Here is an 8,837-nt window from a genome sequence, read left to right as displayed (position 1 = left end):
ATGTTGGCGCATGCATCTCTAATCTGTATGTATCTGATTATTACTAGTCATAATCGGTGGCACTTGGATCCTTGGTGCCTGTGTATATCTATAAAATCATCAGGCAGATTTCAGTGGTAATGTTTATCACCTCTGCTAATTAGCATAACATAAATTTCCATGCTTCCTCCTCAAATATAATACATTTTTTAAAAATATGATTGTTTTAATGTGTGTATATATCATACAGAACATCCCAAACCATCTTATTCAACTATACACCCACTTCCCAGATGGCATCCTCCCGTAGCCTCACTGCCCCCACTAGAGCCTTTATACTCTGATATCCCTGCTACTGTCTGCTGTGTTGTTGGCACCCCAGCCATTCCCCACTACTTGCCCTTCTGGTGACTCTAGTCAGCCTATCTAGAGGTCTTTGTTTTAGGCGGGTCAGCTGTTCCTCTTCTAGCAGCAATCAGTTGTCAATACTCCTTTAGATAAGATTGGGGTCTGCTGTTCATTTTCCCAGTTCTATGCTGGGTTACTACCTGGGAGTTCCTTTGATCACCCTGGCCAACCACTCAAAAGAAGGTATCTCCTATCTGGCATTGTTCCTTATTATGTAGCCTTTGGCTATGTATATGGAGTCTTAAGAAATTATATTGACCCCTTTAATCTTTGGTTATACTTTCCTTTTGGATGTTTAAGGCCATACAGTTGGCCCAGATAAACCAATTTATTTTCACTCTTAAGGTCGTTTTGAGGATCTGCTCCTCAGGGGTCACATGGGCTAGGGAGGAGCCCCTGGCTCCTTTATTTACCAGTTCCGCCTATGTGAAGATAAGTCAAAGGTCCTGCTTGTCCATGGTTGGCTTTGCTTAGAAGCATGGAGGAAATGATTTCTCTATGTCGACCCTTCTCTTTGTAGGCTGGATGCTGGTTCAAAGGGTTACTGTATTTTTTAAAAAATAATTTTATAGCTAGGTGTGGTGGTACATGCCTTTAATCCCAGCACTTGGAAGGCAGAGCTGGTGGATCTCTGTAAGATCAAGGCCAGCCTTGTCTTCATAGCTAGTTCCAAGCCAGCTGTGGCTACAGGGAGACCTTGTCTCAAAAAGAAAAAAAAAAAATTATAAATTAATTTGGCAATATCACCTAAGGGCAGAAAAATATCACAGGAATGGAAAAATGACTCAGTGGCTAAAGGGTTTGCTGTAGAAGTATAAAGATCTGGATTTAGATCCCGAGCGCCTAAGAGACCTGAGTGACTCCATCTTGGATAAAACCTCCATGGGACTGACCCAGCCCTAAACCCTGTTCCAGGAAAAACCACAAAAAAGTATACTTGAAACAGAGAACAACTCCCCCGCCAACAGTCAATTAACCAGGGACAGGAAAGTACTAAAAGTCCAGATGTCTCTTCAGATTTCCTAAAGGCAGGAGTTTATGGTTTGGCATTGGGCTGTAACCAATCAGATACTTGCCAGGCTGGAGACCCAGTACTTGCTGAACTTGCTGAAATAAACCTATAAAAACCTCTGTCTCCCAAAGCAAGGGGTCTCACATCTGAGATCCGCTGGGTCGGTGACAGAGTGGGCCCAAGTTTAAGCTTGCAACAATAAAAAAACCCTTGTGTGTTTGCATCGGTCGGGTCCTTGGTGGTCTTTGGGGTCTCGTGAACTGGGCACAACACACCCACATAAAAGGCAGGTGCAGCCACACATATCTATAACCCCAGTTGTTGGGTAGGGGTACAAAACAGAACAGGGAAAGGTAGATTCCTGGGTCTCATTGGCCAGACAATTTAGCTAAAACAGTGAGCTCAAGGTTCAGGGAGAAACCCTGTCTCAAAAAATGAGGAGAACCACAGAGAAGATACCCAATGTCAACTTCTGGCCTCTGAACACATACTCATAGGCATGAGTGCATATATACAAAAACATCATACACAAATTTTATATGGAAAAGTCACAAAATAAACAATTCATAGGTTTTAAATCGTGTGCCATTTTGATTACTATGATAAAATTTCATGCTGTCCCACTCAGCATGGATCATCCCTCCATCTAGTACATTCACACTGTATATGCTGCTCAACCACTAATCACTTACTGGCCATCTTTTTGACAGTGTCTTTCTTGGCCCCAGCTGGCCTAGAACTCACTATGTAGATCAGGCTGGCCTCGATCTCACAGAGATCCTCCTGCTTCTGCCTCCCAAGTGCTGGGATTAAAGGTATGCACCACCAGGTCTGACACTTAGTAACCATCTTGATTACTAGATCAAATGGTACAGTGTTACACTGGCTTGGATTCAAGTAACCCTATTATTTGATAATGACCCAAAACACAAGTGATGAAAAGGAGATATCAGGGCACAAAACATGGCAGGACAGGTGAACAATTATAGTATTGATATGGTTTGGTCCTATCCAGTTTCAGCATGCAGTGGGGATCTTAGAACATATACATATCTTTTTTTTTTTTTTAATATTAAAGGAAGTTGGGGAACCAGGAGATTCTCTGTTCTGTAAAACAAAGAACACTGACTCTCTAACTTCCAAGTTTTCATTCCCAGGGATGGCAGGCATTCAGAAACAAATGATAGGCAGATCAGGGGACATTTCTCTGCAGGAGCTCAGGAAACAATTAGCAACAAAGTGTGACCTTGTCTGCAAGGTACAGAGCAAATGTTCACACAACAGTGTAAAGAAGGCATGGATTTTATCTAATCTAAACATAAGGGACACGGTACTTCAGGACCTGTGTCTGCATACATGCCTATCTGGCTCTGCCATCATAGACACTCTTGGCTACTGGCGACTCTGCACATGCAGTCAAGCATGCTTTCTGCAGAGTTCCAACAGGGCAGTGGTCTCCAACATCTCCACCTTTTAAATCTATTTGTTGTCAGAGGGTGGCCATGGCAATTTTTGGCTGAAGAGCTCTCATCTGGCATCTAGTGATTGGCCAATTCTGCAGACTGGGGCTAAGTTCAAACCCACTGTTTTAGAATATTGCAAGCCGTGCTACTATTTTAGGAGCCTGCCAGGAACCTGACATTCCAGCCTTTTGTTGATAATAAGGGGCAAATGTGGTCTTTCTTTAGCTACTTCCTGCTGGACAGGGATGTCGACAAAGAGGGGTGGTTTCAAAAGGCTGGAACATTGGTCTGGAGTGTGGAGTCAGGTGGGTAAGTGGTGGCAGGAGACCTGAGGGAATTCAGTTAAGAGCATCTGGTTCACTGACCATCAGGACATCTCACTGACTCTGTCCTGACCCAAACTCTGTCAGAGGATGAGCAGGACTGAGGAAAGCAGATGGACTCATAATTTCAGGCTTGATGTAGTGAGTGGTGGGAGCCAGCATAGGCAAGACAGTGGGTATCACAGGCAGAAGTGCATGCTAAGCAGCATGGCTCGGTAAGAGGGAACCAGGTTCTAAGTAACCCAGTCATTCTTCTCCTGGTTTTCGGGACCATATGTATGAACGAGGACATGGCGAAGACTACCTACGAGACAACCCATTGAGAGCAAACAATGGTCATTGGGCTGCCTCTCAAGGAGCAGGGAAAGAGCCAGAAACATATATTTGTAAAGAAAACTGCTAAGCTTCAGGGAAGGGACTCATGGGACCCCACCCCTCTCTGAGGATTTATACACAATTATAGTTGTTGGGGAAAAAGTAAGCATTTTCTTCAGTTGGATAGCCACTAGTAAGGTGCCTGTGCTCCTCTAAATAACTCTAATGAAACTTACTGGGTTAAAAATCAAACAACAACAACAAAAAACCCTGAAATAGAAGTGAGGCTAATTGGGAAGAGGATTAGAGAGAGTGGGAGGAGGATGAGAGGGTAACAGGGGTTAGAAGTAGAGGTAAATATGATCAAAATACATTATATACATGTATGAAAATGTCACAATGAAACCTACTATCGTGTGATTAATACATATGTATTATAAAAACTTTTTTAAAAAACAAAAATTTTAGCTGGGCGTGGTGGCGCACGCCTGTAGTCCCAGCACTTGGGAGGCAGAGGTAGGTGGATCTCTGTGAGTTCAAGGCCAGCCTGGTCTACATAGTGAGTTCCAGGACAGCTGGGGCTACAGGAAACCCTGCTTCAAAAAGACAAATTTTTTTTTTCTTTTGCTTTTGCAATGCTGCATAATCTTATGGAGGTTACAGAGATGTCTAGGAGCTATCTGGATATGTGCAAAGCCCATCTGAGTAAATAAAATAGTACTTCCATTCAGTGTTTTTCAGACTCAGGCGGTTGCTGCTGGTTACACAGGCGTCTAGGAGCTATCTGAATACGAGCAAAGCCCATCTGAGTAGATAAAACAGTACTTCCATTCAGTGTTGTTCAGACTCAGGCGGTTGCTACTGGTACCACTCTTAGTCCCCAGAGAGTCCCCAACAGAGGGTACGGGGCCTGAAGTTCAAGCAGCTAAAGTGGGAAGGGGTGTGGTCTGACAGAGGTGGATGGACAGATGCAGAAGGTAGGTGTTTTCAGAGGGACATGTCAAAAGACACAAGGGAACCAGGAAGAGGAGAAATAGCAATAGCAATGGGAAGGGAATGCTCCAAAAAGGAACCAGTATGGGAGATCTTCAGTTCCCCAAAAAGAAGACAGTAAAGCTCCAATAAGGAAGCAGACACAATTAGGTGGACAGATTTATAGACCACGTTGTTGGCAGGGTTTCTAATAAAGTGACAAAGACATTCCTATAGGAAAAACAGAATCCAATCAAGAAATCAAGCAGATTTTACAGGCATCAGGAAGAGTATCCAAACCAGGGAGCCAGGAAACAATCCCTACTTAGGGACAGAAAGACTCTCTTTCAAAAGAAGATTGTCACTCCTCCCACCTTCAGAAACTACACAATCAGAATCTCTCCTTACCAGCTTCAATGGACATTTGTCCAGAGCATTGGTTCATCCGTGTGACTCACCATTGGATCCCCAATCAATCAGTCAGGAATGAAGACAAAGGCTTCAAAGTTGAACACTTGGGAGTCCTGGGTGAAAGGGCCAGGGGTCCAATGATGAATCTGATCCTATCCATGCCACAGCACCATAACTGCTAAAGGAAAAATTACTCAGTGATACCGGTTAAAGCATGGTAAGGCAGAGTGTATTCAAGACCATCTCCCAGGCACAGAGATCACTGCCAATGGGATTTTACAATGGAGGAAAAGAGACCAGGCTCAACTCCAACTACAGTAAGGGCAATTAGGAATTTATAGCCAAAGAGTAAGAACAAGGTAGCACACAGGGGTGTGTGTCAGTGGATTGCACATTTTAAAAAGTAACATCAGAAGTAAGGAAGATTTAGCTACATCAACCTAATAAGATTCTTGAAAAAGGCAGGCCAGGGCAGTCGGCTATCACCTGGGGAATGTGTAGAAAGAGCAGATATCTAGGGTGTCTACAGACCAAATATCCACATAGGAGGACTCTTGCTGAACTCTTACATTTGGCAAGGCTCTAGATGAAACTGATTTTTTTTTTATTTTTCTTTTTAATTTTTATTTTATGTGTATGCATGTGTTGCCTGCATGTAGGTCAGTGAACCAGTGTCCTGCAATGCCTGTGGAGGTAAGAAGAGGCTGTCAGATCCCTGGGACTGGAGTTATGGACAGTTGTTAGGTGCCATATGGGTGCTGGGATTTGAATCCGGGTCTTCTGCAAGAACAACCAGTGTTCTACACCGCTGAGCCATCTCTCCAGCCCCCACCTCTCTCTCCTTTTGTAAATGCACAAATAGGCCTAGAAAGCTCAGGAGCCCAAAGTTTAGTCACAAAAAGAATACTCATCACTTATTCATTTCCCCTAAGGAATATCTAGATGAAACTACACCATGTATACTCACCTACTATCCAATTTATATTATTAAACTAGGTTCTCCTAATAGTTAAACCTTTCTTGTCGACCATTATATTATCACTGGTAGAAAAAGGGTAAAACTGATTAGCAGTTAAACTGTACCCTTAAAAATAACTGAGCACAGAAGTTGGGCATGATGGCGCTTTCCTTTAATCCTAGCACTCCGGAAGCAGAGGCAGGTGGATCTCTGTAAGTTTGAGGCGAGCCTGGTCTATATAGTGAGCTCCATTGCCATAGTGAGGTCCATGCTGGCTGAGGCTATAGGGACACTGTGTCTCAAAAAGACCAAAAAAAAAAAAAAAAAAAAACCCAAAAAACAAACAACAACAAAAGACTAAGCCCTGGAGAAAGAACTCTAAATGAGATCCCTCCAAAAATATTTTTTCTAATATGGTAGAAAATAATTATTATTTTTCCTAACTTTTTTAAAAAATTATTTAATACCATGAATGAGTAGAACCATTTCATTACAACAGACTTGATATATTCAATAACAATTTCCAGAGCTAAGATGTATCTCTTTCAAAACTGGCTGTAAATTTTTAGGTTTACAGTTGTATTAATACAGTTATACAATAGTGTACTCAGTATAAACCATATAATACATAAAATTAAATGAGGTTTCAACCTTTAAAAAAGATCTCCATTTCATTATTAAAATACACAGTTTCATACAGAAAAATTCATTTTTAATGCAACTGACACTAAGATGTCTGGACATGCGTTTCTAATCTCTATATATCTGATTATATATAGAGATTAACTGTCGGTGATGTTCTGAGCGCCTTGGCATCTGAGCATGGATATAAAGTCATTAGGTAGATTTCAATGATGTCTTTCACATATACTAATTACTAAGGACCAAAATTTATGCTTTGAAGAATTTTTTATTTATTTATTTTTTTAATTTAATAACCACATGATTAGAAGCAGCATTTCACTACAGCTTTGATTTATTCACGAATACACTCCAGAGCAAGAATACATGTCTTTCAAAAGTGGCTGTAAATTTTTAGGTTAACAGTTGAATTAATATAGTGATACAATATTGAACTCAGTATAAGCCCTGTAAGACATAAAATTGAGTTTATAACCTTTAAAAAAGATCTCCATTTCATTTTAAAATATATTGTTTCTTACAGACTCATAGTTTTTGCTACTGAGATGTTGGCACATGCGTCTTTAATCTGTATGTATCTGATTATTACTAGTCATAATCAGTTGCACTTGGATCCTTGGCGCCGTGCCGCCTCTCTATAAAGTCATTGAGCCGGGTGTGGTGGCGCACGCCTGTAGTCCCAGCACTTGGGAGGCAGAGGCTGGTGGATCTCTGTGAGTTCAAGGCCAGCCTGGTCTACATAGTGAGTTTCCAGGACAGCTGGGGCTACAGGGAGACCGTGCTTCAAAAAAGACAAAAAAAAAAAAAAAAAAAAAAAAAAAAAAAAAAAAAAGCCATCGGGTAGATTTCAATGGTAATGTTTATCACCACTACTAATTAAAATGTCATAAATTTTTATGCGTCCTCAAATATAATATCTTTTTTACTTGATTTTGTGTGTATGTGTGTGTCTATCACACAGAATATCTCAAATCATCTTATTCAACTATACACCCACTTTCCAGATGGCACCTTTCCATAAGCCTCCCTCCCCCCATTAGAGCCCTTATACTCTGTTATCCCTTCTACTGTCCGCTGTGTTGTCGGCACCCCCAGCTGCTCCCCACTATTTGTCCATCTGGTGAATCTAGTCAGCCTATCTACCTACAGGTCTTTGTTTTAGGAAGGTCAGCTGTTCCTCATCTAGCAGCAATCAGTTGTCAATATTCCTATAGATAAGACTGGGGTCTGCTGTTCATTTTCCAAGTTCTATGCTGGGTTACTATCTGGGAGTCCCTTTGGCCACCCTGGCCAACAACTCAAAAGAAGGTATCTCCTATCGGGCATTGTTGTTTGTTATGTAGCCCTTAGCTACACACAGGGACTCTTAAAAACTGTCCTTTATGTCCCTCTGACCAAATTATTATAGGCCTCAAAGTATGTCTGTTAAACATCCAAGAAGGTTAGTTCCACCAGTCTGGTACTTTTAATTACTGTGTGTCATGTAGATAAATCTTCGGCAAAGACCAATTGTTCTCATATAAACCTTACGTAGAAATATATTTCTTGATCTGGTATGTATAATTTGTCAGTAGGTTGTTAGAGTAATATGGTTCCCTCTGGTTTTTTAAAACTAGCTAGGCATTATCTATCGCATTGTCTAACCCCTCCATCATGGTTTCCCCAATTAAGGGGCCCCCATTTTCTCCCTTTCTCCCTTAAGAATACCCTTCTCCTTACCTCTCTTGAGCTCCTTCTTTCCCCTCATCCCCTAGGTTCCTTGTATACCCTTCCCTTCCCCTTCCCTTAAACTAACCCAATTTTTATCCATATCTCCCTTATTAAGGCCTATTTCCTATTGTTCTTCTCTTTCAGGTTCTTTCTTTTCCTTAACCTCCCTAGTTCCTTTCCAGTATCCTGGTTCCTGTAGTTATGTCTGGATACAGACTCACTTGTAAGGATTTGGTTCTAGGATCCACATATGAGAGAAAACATGTCAATTTTTTTTCTGAGTCTGTTACTTCATTTAATATAGCAGTTTCTAGTTCCATCCATTTACCTGCAAATTTCATGATTTCATCTTTCTTTACTGCTGAGTAAAACTCCATCGTATAAATGAACCACATTTTCATTATCCACTCATCAACTGAGGGACACTTAGGTTGCTTCCATCTCTTAGCTATTGTGAAAAGAGCAGCAACAAACATGGATGTACAAGTGTCTCTGCTATAGGATGAGTTCTTTGGGTATATGCCAAGGAGTGGTATAACTAGGATAAAATGTTAGGTTCATTTGTGTTTTTTTAAGAGTTCTCCATACTGCTTTCCAAAGGGGTTGAACCAGTTTGCAGCCCCACCAGCAGTGGATGAGTGTTC

At 41.3% G+C, this 8,837-nt stretch overlaps 1 protein-coding gene across 2 annotated transcripts in view; it reads right to left on the bottom strand.

Annotated features, from left to right (window-relative positions):
- Positions 1 to 8,837, bottom strand: part of Lrig2 (leucine rich repeats and immunoglobulin like domains 2) — a 78,883-nt gene that overhangs the window by 26,157 nt on the left and 43,889 nt on the right. The gene's annotated exons all lie outside the window — the stretch shown is intronic.

This window comes from Nannospalax galili, unplaced genomic scaffold, assembly GCF_000622305.1.
Source record: "Nannospalax galili isolate Female #2095 unplaced genomic scaffold, S.galili_v1.0 scaffold475, whole genome shotgun sequence".
Lineage (NCBI taxonomy): Eukaryota > Metazoa > Chordata > Mammalia > Rodentia > Spalacidae > Nannospalax > Nannospalax galili.
The sequence above is the reverse complement of the archived record's forward strand: the minus strand, read 5'-3'. Positions and strand labels throughout refer to the sequence as shown.